The 10,751-nt window shown below is 41.3% G+C and overlaps 1 pseudogene; it reads right to left on the minus strand.

Annotated features, from left to right (window-relative positions):
- Positions 1 to 10,275: 10,275 nt before the first annotated feature.
- On the minus strand, positions 10,276 to 10,540 carry LOC100295070 (ATP synthase subunit f, mitochondrial-like; annotated as a pseudogene).
- Between the last annotated feature and the right edge of the window lie 211 nt (positions 10,541 to 10,751).

The following is a 10,751-nucleotide window of genomic DNA, read 5'->3' on the forward strand; positions in this document are numbered from 1 at the left end:
GACTCAATGGACATGAGTTTGAGCAAACTCTGGGAGATGGTGAAGGACAGGGAAGCCTGGCGTGGGGTCGCAAAGAGTCAGATACAATTGAGCAACGGAACAACAACAACTTTCAGTCCACTGGGTCCCCACTAGGCCACAAACAAATCTTAAGAAATGGGACAAACACAAGCAAATAGTAAATATTAGTAAATAGAGACCGTTTGGATAATGTAATACTAAAAAGACCAAAAATGTTATTCTAGCTCCTAAATTATGTTTCTTTTTTCTGTGATTTCACAGCCTGAACATTCTTGGGAAAAAGTTAATGTGGTAATAAGCTGATAACAGAAGAGCATTTAAGGAAAAGTATAGCAAAAGATAGCAAGTTTTCCTTGATAAAGACCATTGTTCTTCAAATGATAGATACCCTCAGATATTCAGAGCCTGAACTAAGGAATATTCTGCAGGTGGAGATTTTGCCTCTAGGGGGAGCTTTTCTTTCTTCCCTGGGACATGTGGGCCCTCAAGAAACAGCAATACTTCATTAGGTGGCTGCTCCAGCCAGAGGGAAAGACTTAAACAAAAGGGATCTGGGAGGGACTGAGAATACTACTTTATCTTTGCGGGAATAAAATAAATTATTTCCTAGATTTTGTTTTATTAATAAGTGCCTCTGTAATTGCTAGCTCTTGGCATATCTGCTTTTTTCACATTTGAACAGCCTTAGTCATTAAAAGAGAGAGAGGGAGGAGAAAAATGATCAGAACACACCGTTGGCTCTATGAACTCGGATAGTGGGCTTAACCCATCAAGCTTAGTTCCAATTCTGTCTTCAAACTACAAATTTACTGCCTTCTATATTTTAGCCACCTCTATCACCACTTAACCGAATCTTACCCCCCTCCCCGAAAAAAAAGTTTCCCTTAAGTAGGACAGCTTCAGTTACTCAATAAGATCGATTGTCATCTTTCTCCAGGTATTGAAAAAACAAACTTGTTTTTTCAATTGTCCATCATTATGGCTGCTGGGATAAAGGGACTGGTTACAGAGGAGTGCCAAGCCCTCTGGTGAGCTGCTGAATTCAGGGCCTCATCATTGGCTCTCACAGCAAGCAGATCAAACCAGCTAATCCTAAAAGAAATCAAACTGAATATTCATTGGAAGGACTGATGTTGAAGCTCCAATACTTTGGCCACCTGATGCGAAGAGCTGACTCACTGGAAAAGACCTTGATGCTGGGAAAGATTGAGGGCAAGAGGAGACAGGGGCAGCAGAGGATGAGATGATTAGATAGCATCACTGACTTAATGGACATGAGTCTGAGCAAACTCCAGGAGATAGTGAAGGAAGGGAAGCCTGGCGTGCTGCAGTTCATGGGGTCGCAAAGAGTCAGACATTACTAAGCGACTGAACAACAATGATGCAAGAGAGCAACATGGTGCAGGAAATGAAATCAGCAACCAAAAGGTTAACAAAAACATTCTTCACTATATTGTAGGAGTTGCATCTCCGCAACCCGCAACCTTTGCTGGTTTTATTTGCATTTAGGAGACGGTCTCCTGTTATGAGGCAGTCTGACCCCATGATCTTTCATTTGACCTTTGGTTGCTAATTCTAGCAATGTGCAATAAGACTTTCCACCAAGGGGCGGCCAAAGGTGGAATGGCCAAGTAGAAATTTCATTTCCCAACCAAGGGAACATTTCAATTTCTAGGAAATCAATTGAGTTCCTATTAAAAACAATGACACATATCTGTGCTTTCCACAAATAGGTTGCTTCCTGTTGGAAGGTAGAAAGCCACCCTCCCCCAGGCCTCCAGATGAGCCCTGATTTATTCTTCCTGCACCGAAAGCCATGTGAGCTGAAAGGTCAGGCAGTTAAAGATTTATGCTTTGTTTTATAAGATTGCTCAGAGAGAGAGTCTTTTCCCTCTCCTGTTTATTTTTTATCCTCCCCCAGCCTGCTGTCCATTTTTCTGGCTAAACTAGACCATGGAAAAGGAAATGGGAAAATGTCCTGTAACATGAGCCCAGGAGCTGGCAGGATGTGTGAACCAGTGAGGGTAACCTCCTGTGGCCAGCCATCGCCATCCACCCAGAGAGAGGCACATGCATCACTGTATCTTGTAAATTTTTTAACCTCGGTTCCTAATGAATTTATTTGTTTTCCTAGGCAGATGGATCTGGCTCACCCTGCCTACAAAATGATCTGTCACTGTCTCCCCTGGTAACCTACAGCAGTCCCTAATAAAGTCAGCTTGCCAGGTCCAAGAAACGATGCCATATCCTAGATCATGTTAAGTCTTTTCATGTATTAGATTCCCATCACGGGCTGCCCAGACATTTATTTAAAGTAGATACCCCCATCTCCACCCAGGACATCTATCTGAATAGGGCACTGTAGAAAATGAAGCCCAGGTGCCTTTATCACTTGTTCACTCGCTATTCTCTTTTAATTTCCATTCTGATCAACATAGTAGCATAGAGGGAAACAACCAGTCCACAGATGATATGCAAAAATGAAGGGAAAAAAAAACTTCAGAGCCTATACATTTTTAACCTGTATGTGTCTTATCAACTTTGTTTCTTCCCAAACCTATTTTTTCCTATTTTATTTAATGCCACCATGACCATGTGAAACCCTTCAGTGTGCTTTAATCTTTTTCCCCTCCCTTATCCTCATGTGAAGTCAGTATCCATATATTACTGATTGAACTTCACAATGTCCCCTGCCTCACTGTACATCTCCACCATCTCTTACTGGGATTACTGGGATAAGCTTGGATCTGACCTCCCTGACTCTGCCCATTCCCCCTAGAGTTTAGACCCCCTTCTCCACAGGCCAAGAATCTCACCCCATTACACTCCTCTCTTGAGTGTCTACCTTTTTATTTCTCAGATAAAGTCCAAATGCTTAGAATGGCATCCCTTGTTTTACACACCCATCTGCTGCCTTCACCCACACACCTATGGGCTTGCTCTGGTGCCCCCACACCCAGCATGGCCTTCCATATCTCCATATATTTATTTCAATAGCTCCCTCTATCCATATTCCTTTCCTTAACTCAGAAAGAAAATTAAAGATAAACAACAACAACAACAAAAAAGCCATTTCTTCTTCAGGATATACTTAAAATGCCATCTTCTCCATGAAGCACCCTGAAGACCTCACCTCAGTTCATCTCTCCTGCTCTCTTTTTCTCTGTGATGCCTCTTTTATTCATTCTGCCGGGGGAGAACATACCTCTGCATGATGGCAACTTACAGTTTCCTATATTGTTTACTTGCAACCTGTGTATTTTCCCCATGTTAAACGATGAACTAAACCTCAGGGCATGTCTCATTTATGTCTCCACGCCTACCAATGGACTCAGGGTTTAGCCAGTGAGGCTAGAATTACTCCGATCAGCTTCAGGATCATAACAAATAATTTAATTAGGGTCTGAAGTGTTTGGCTTTGTGAAAGATTGGTTGAGAAGAATTATATAGCTAGAGCCTACAACATTTTCTAAAGGCTTATCCTAATCAAGTTTGGGCACTAAAATTTAGTACTTAAATTTTGACATTATACTATGTAAGTATAACTATTATGTAAACATAATATAATCTTACAAGATTATAAGGCTAAAAGAGAAGTTATAGACAGGAACCCACTTCAGTCTAACTTTAGTCCAGATACCTTGTCAAGGTCAGCTGTTGCTTTTTTTGGCTTCCCTGTATCCACTGTGCCTTCTCTAGAGGAAGTTTCTCTGAGCTTTTTAGGGCACTTACCAGTCATTCACTGTGTACATTCTACTTGAAAGTAGTTCTTTTGCACCTTTCCTGCTTGCTCATTTCTATTCCCCTCTAACCTTAAAATAACCTAATTATAGGAATTAGATCACTAGGCAATGTAACCTAACTCTTGACTTACGCTCTCCTGAATGCATACCGTGCCTTGCCTAACCTGTTGATTCTTTTCCTCTATAAAAATAAGTAAGAATAAAGAATTAAGCATTCTCTATTGATGGACATTTGGGTTGCTGCCATATCTTACTGGCTGTAAATAACTACTATAAATAATTCATGTTGTAAATATGAATGTTGGGGGTGTGTGTGCAGTCGCTCAGTCATGTCCAACTCTTTGCAACCCCATGGACTGTAGCTCACCATACTCCTCTATCCATGGAATTTCCCAGGCAAGAATACTAGAGTGGGTTGTCATTTCCTCCTCCAGGGGGTTTTTCTGACCCAGGGATTGAACCCATGTCTCTTGCATCTCCTGCCCTGGCAGGTAGATTTTTTTACCACCATGCCACCTGGGAAGCCCATATTCGAGTATAGCTGAATTACAATCCACAACATATTTTTTTAAAAACTCATATACAACTTAATAGAAAAGCAAACAACCCAATTAAAAAATGGGGCAAGGCTCTGAATAGACATTTTTCCAAAGAAGACATACAAAGAGTCAACAGGTACAGGAAAGTGTGATCAATATCATAATCATCAGGGAAATGCAAACCAGAACTACACTAAATTATCACTTCACACCTGTAAGAATGGCTATTACCAAAAAGACAAGAAATAACAAGTTTTTGCAAGGACATGGAGAAAAGGGAACCCTTATGTACTGCTGGAAGGAATACAAATTAGTACATCTACTATGGAAAACAGCATGGAGGTTCCTCAAGAAATTAAAACTAGAACTACCATATAAGTCCCTAGTTTTACTTCTTGGTATTTATCCAAAGGAAACAAAGTAACTATCTTGAAAACATATCTGTCCCACCCCCAGTGTTCAATGCAGAGTTATTTACAAAAGCCAAGACATGGAAAGGACAAGAATTTATCAAGAGATGAATGAATTTTCAAAAAATGTGGCATACATACAGAACAGAATATTATTCAATCATAAAAAGAAGGAAATCCTGCCATTTGTGACAACATGGATGGTCTTGAGGGCATTAGACTAAGTCAAATCAGACAGAGAAAGACAAACACCAATCCTACATGATCTCACTTGCATGTGAAATCCCAAAAAACCCCCAAAAACCCAAGACAGAGAACAGATTCATGGCTGCCAGAGGCAGTGGGTGTAAAGATTTGTTGTTTTTCAGTCACTCACTCCTGTCTGATCTTCTGACCCCATGGACTGCAGCACGCCAGGCTTCCCTGTCTTTCACCATCTCCTGCATCTTGCTCAAGCTCATATCCATTGAGTCGGCAGTATACATGTATGGCATACATGTATGCCGTTTAACCATATTTTCCTCTGTTGTCCCTTTCTCCTCCTGCCTTCAACCTTTCCCAGCATCAGGGTCTTTTCTAATGAGTCAGTTCTTCGTAACAGGTGGCCAAAGTATTGGAGCGTCAGCTTCAGCGTCAGCCCTTCCAATGAATATTTGGGATTGATTTCCTTTACGATTGACTGGTTTGATCTCCTTGCAGTATGAGGGACTCTCAAGAGTCTTCTCTAACACCACAGTTCAAAAGCATTGATTCTTTGGCACTCCGCCTTCTTGATGGTCCAACTCTCATATCCATACATGACTACTAGAAAAACCATAGCTTTGACTAGATGGACCTTTGTCGGCAAAGTAATGTCTCTGTTTTTTATCATGCTGTTTAGGTATGTCATAGCTTTTTTCCCAAGAAGCAAGTGTCTTTTAATTTCATGGCTGCAGCCACCATCTGCAGTGACTTTGGAGCCCAAGAAAATAAAGTCTGCCACTGTTTCCATTGTTTCCCCTATCTGTCATGAAGTGATGGGATCAGATGCCATGATCTTAGTTTTTTGAATGTTGAGCTTTAAGCCAGCTTTTTCACTTTCCTCTTTCACCTTCAAGAGGCTCTTTAGTTCCTCTTCACCTTCTGCCATAAGGGTGGTGTCATCTGCATATCTGATGTTATTGAGATGTCTACCTGCAATCATGATTCTAGCTTGTGCTTCATCTAGCCTGGCATTTTGCATGCTGTACTCTTCATATAAGTTAAATAAGCAGGGTGACAATATACAGCCTTGACGTACTCCTTTCCCATTTTGGACCCAGTCCATTGTTCCATATCCAGTTCTAACTGTTGCTTCTTGACCTGCAAACAGATTTCTCAGGAGGTAGGTAAGGTGGTCAGGTTTTCCCATCTTTTTCAAAATTTTCCCCAGTTTATTGTGATCCACACAGTCAAAGGCTTTGGCATAGTCAATAAAGCAGAAATAGATGTTTTTCTAGAACTCTCTTGCTTTTTCAATGATCTAGCAGATGTTGGCAATTTGATCGCTGGTTCCTCTACCTTTTCTAAATCCAGCTTGAACATCTGGAAGTTCATGGTTTACGTATTGTTGAAGCCTGGCTTGGAGAATTTTGAAGATTACTTTGCTAGCATGAGAAATGAGTGCAATTATGCAGTAGTTTGAGCATTCTTTGGCATTGCCTTTCTTTGGGACTGGAATGAAAACTGACCTTTTCCAGTCCCATGGCCACTGCTGAGTTTTCCAAATTTGCTGGCATATTGAGTGCAGCACTTTCATAGCATCATCTTTTAGGATTTGAAATAGCTCAACTGGAATTCCATCATCTCCACTAACTTTGTACATAGTGATGCTTCCCTAAGGCCCACTTGACTTCCCATTCCAATAACTCTGACTCTAGGTGAGTGATCACACCATTATGATTATCTGCATCACGAAGATCTTTTTTGTACAGTTCTTCTGTGTATGCTTGCTACCTCTTAATATATTCTGCTTCTGTTAGGTCCATACCTGTCCTTTATATCTGTCCTTTATTGAGCCCATCTTTGCATTAAATTTTCCCTTGGTATCTCTAATTTTCTTGAAGAGATCTCTAGTCTTTCCCATTCTATGGTTTTCCTCTATTTGTTTGCATTGATCACTGAGGAAGGCTTTCTTATCTCTCCTTGCTATTCTCTGGAACTCTGCATTCAAATGGGTATATCTTTCCTTTTCTCCTATGCTTTTTGCTTCTCTTCTTTTCACAGCTATTTGTAAGGCCTCCTCAAACAGCCATTTTGCTTTTTTGCATTTCTTTTTTCTTGGGGATGGTCTTGATCCCTGTCTCCTGTACAATGTGTCCAGAGTAGAGGATCTCATTAATGGGATGTATGTGTCAAGAAATTCTTCACATTAGAGTCGGTTTTGAAGGATGAATAGAAGTTTGCCAAACGGAGAAGAATGGGGCTTCCAGGTAGGAGAAGCAGGGACAGGACATTTTATAACAGGGCAGGGATCTGGGGACCACACTATGCCAGGTGCTTTCCTGGTTATCTTATTCAATGCTCACAAACGCTATGAAAAAGGTGCTGTTAATTTGGGGGGGAAATGATTGTATTGTCTTCACAAAATTGCTAAATGCTTTTCTAAAGAATTCAAGCTAGATAGCAAAATGCTGCAAAAATTGGGGTGGGGTGGGGTAATCATATCAAATTCTAGTACCCCAAATGTCCAAAATTAATATTAGCCACATCATCACATTAGGTATATATATGGAAATAGACTCTTGGAGGGCACAAACAGAATCTTGTGCACCAGGACCAAGGAGCAAGGAGCAGAGAACCCACAAGAGACTGACCCAGACTTGCCTGTGAGTGTCCAGGAGTCTCCAGCGGAGGTGTGGGTCAGTGGGGGCCTGCTGCAGGGTTTGGTGCACTGAGTATAGCAGTACATGTGTGGGACCTTTTGAAGGAGGTTGCCATTATCTTCTTTACCTCCACCAGAGTTTGGTTCCAGGTAAAGAGCAGGGAGGAAACACAGCTCCACCCACCAACAGAAATTTGGATTAAAGATTTACTGAGCACGCCCCCTCCCCCCCCATCAGAACAAAACCTAGTTTCCCCCTCAGTCACTCTCTCATCAGGAGGCTTCTGTAAGTCTCTTACCTTCTCCATCAGAGAGCAGACAGACTGAAAAGCACAATCACAGAAAACTAACCAATCTAATCACATGGACCACAGCCTTGTCTAACTCAATGAAACTATGAGCCATGCCATGTAGTACCACCCAAGACGGATGGGTCATGGGGGAGAGTTCTGACAAAATGTGGTCCCCTGGAGAAGGGAATGGCAAACCACTTCAGTATTCTTGCCTTGAGAACCCCATGAACAGTATGAAAAGGCAAAATGATAGGATACTGAAAGAGGAACTCCCCAGGTCAGTAGGTGCCCAATAGGCTACTGGAGATCAGTGGAGAAATAAGTCCAGAAAGAATGAAGAGATGCTGCTGCTACTGCTAAGTCACTTCAGTCATGTCCAACTCTGTGTGACCCCATATGGCAGCCCACCAGGCTCCCCCATCCCTGGGATTCTCCAGGCAAGAACACTGGAGTGGGCTGCCATTTCTTTCTCCAATGCATGAAAGTGAAGTTGCTCAGTCATGTCCGACTCTTAGCGACCTCATGGACTGCAGCCTACCAGGCTCCTCCGTCCATGGGATTTTCCAGGCAAGGGTACTGGAGTGGGGTACCATTGCTTTCTCCAAATAAAGAGATGGAGCCAAAGCAAAAATAACACCCAGTTGTGGATGGGACTGGTGATGGAAGCAAGATCTGATGCTCTAAAGAGCAATATTGCATAGGAACCTGGAATGTTAGGCCCATGAATCAAGGCAAATTGGAAGTGGTCAAACAGGAGATGGCAAGAGTGAACGTCGACATTCTAGGAATCAGAGAACTAAGATGGACTGGAATGGGTGAATTTAACTCAGATGACCATTATATCTACTACTGTGGGCAAGAATCCCTTAGGAGAAATGGAGTAGCCATCATAGTCAACAAGAGTCCAAAATACAGTTCTTGGATGCAGTCTCAATAACGACAGAATGATCTCTGTTTCCAAAGCAAACCATTCAATATCACGGTAATCCAAGTCTATTCCCCTACAAGTAATGCTGAAGAAGCTGAAGTTGAAAGGTTCTATGAAGACCTAGAAGACCTTCTAGAACTAACACCCAAAAAAGATGTCCTTTTCATTATAGAGAACTGGAATGCAAAAATAGGAAGTCAAGAATTTACCTGGAGTAACAGGCAAATTTGGCCTTGGAGTACAGAATGAAGCAGGGCAAAGGCTAAATTTTGTCAAGAGAATGCACTAGTCATAGCAAACACCCTCTTCCAACAACACAAGAGAAGACTCTACACATGGACATCACCAGATGGTCAACACTGAAATCAGATTGATTATATTCTTTTTAGCCAAAGATGGAGAAGCTCTATATAGTCAACGAAAACAAGACTGGGAGCTAACTGTGGCTCAGATCATGAACTCCCTATTGCCAAATTCAGAATTAAATTGAAGAAAGTAGGGAAAACCACTAGACCATTCAGGTATGACCTAAATTAAATCCCTTACGATTATACAGTGGAAGTGAGAAATAGATTTAAGGGACTAGATCTCATAGACTGAGTGCCTGATGAACTATGGACAGAGGTTTGTGACATTGTACAGGAGAGAGGGATCAAGACCATCCTGTTGTGGTTATCTGGGTCATTAAAACCTCTTTTGTACAGGTCTTTTATGTATTCTTGCCACCTCTTGTTAATATCTTCTTCTTCTGTTAGGTCCATACCATTTCTGTCCTTTATTGTGCCCATCTTTGCATGAAATGTTCCCTTGGTATCTCTAATTTTCTTGAAGAGATTTCTAGTCTTTCCCACTCTACTGTTTTCCTATTTATTTGCATTGATCACTTAGGAACAATTCAAGTGATTGATCGCTTTCTTAGGATCACTTTCTTGTCTCTCCTTGCTGTTCTTTGGAACTCTGCATTCAGATGGATATATCTTTCCTTTTCTCCTTTGCTTTTCACGTCTTTTCTTTTCGTTATTTGTAGGCCTCCTCAGACAACCATTTTGCCTTTTTTTTTCTTAGGGATGGTTTTGATCACTGCCTCCTATACAGTGTTGCAAACCTCCACCCATACTTCTTCAGGCACTCTATCAGATCTAATCCCTTGACTCTACTTGTCACTTCCACTGTATAATCATAAGGGATTTGATTTAGGTCATACCTGAATGGGCTAGTGGTTTTCTTTATTTCTTCAATTTAAGTCTGAATTTTGCAATAAGGAGTTCATAAATTTTGCAAGAAGGGTGAAAAGGATGAAGGTCTTCAAAAGCTACAAATTTCCAGTTATAAAATAGATAACTCATGGGATGTAATTTAGTAATACCTGACTTGAAAGTTGCTGTAAGAGATTTTTTTAAACCAGTCATCTTTTGTTGGATGTTATTCTCCATTAGGATATGAAAGGATTCAGGAATGTCTGGCAAAGGTCTTGTTCAGGAATGCGGAGTGTGCCCTCTTCAGTGGTACTCGCTTGGTTGCTCCTGTTTAAGTTCCTTGTAAGAACGGCAACGGTTGAAAAGTACATAAGCTGCCAGCACCATAGAAAGCCCAGCGACATTCCCTTTTTTCATGCTGAGATACTTGTAATACTGGTAATAACCTTTTTGAAACACTACAGCAATGCCTTTAGGGATGAAATCCTGCATTAGTATCCAGATTGGCAACTCTCTTAATTTGACATCCAGGAGTTTTCTTCTCTTTCAGAGGTACAATTGACACCATCTTGGAGTCGTGGCTGTCTGCTCCAGTATGAACTCTCCTGTGTTGAGCAAGGTTTGAGGCACAACAAACAGCCTTCCCATATTTTTCAGAGGGTTTCTCACCACTATGAGTTATCTGATGCAGAAAAAGTGATGACTGCTTTCCAGATACAAACATTTTTCTATGGTTGACTACAACCAATTTTACAACTTGAATCCAAATTGTCCCTTGT

This window comes from Bos taurus, chromosome 8 (assembly GCF_002263795.3).
Source record: "Bos taurus isolate L1 Dominette 01449 registration number 42190680 breed Hereford chromosome 8, ARS-UCD2.0, whole genome shotgun sequence".
NCBI classification, from domain to species: Eukaryota; Metazoa; Chordata; class Mammalia; order Artiodactyla; family Bovidae; genus Bos; species Bos taurus.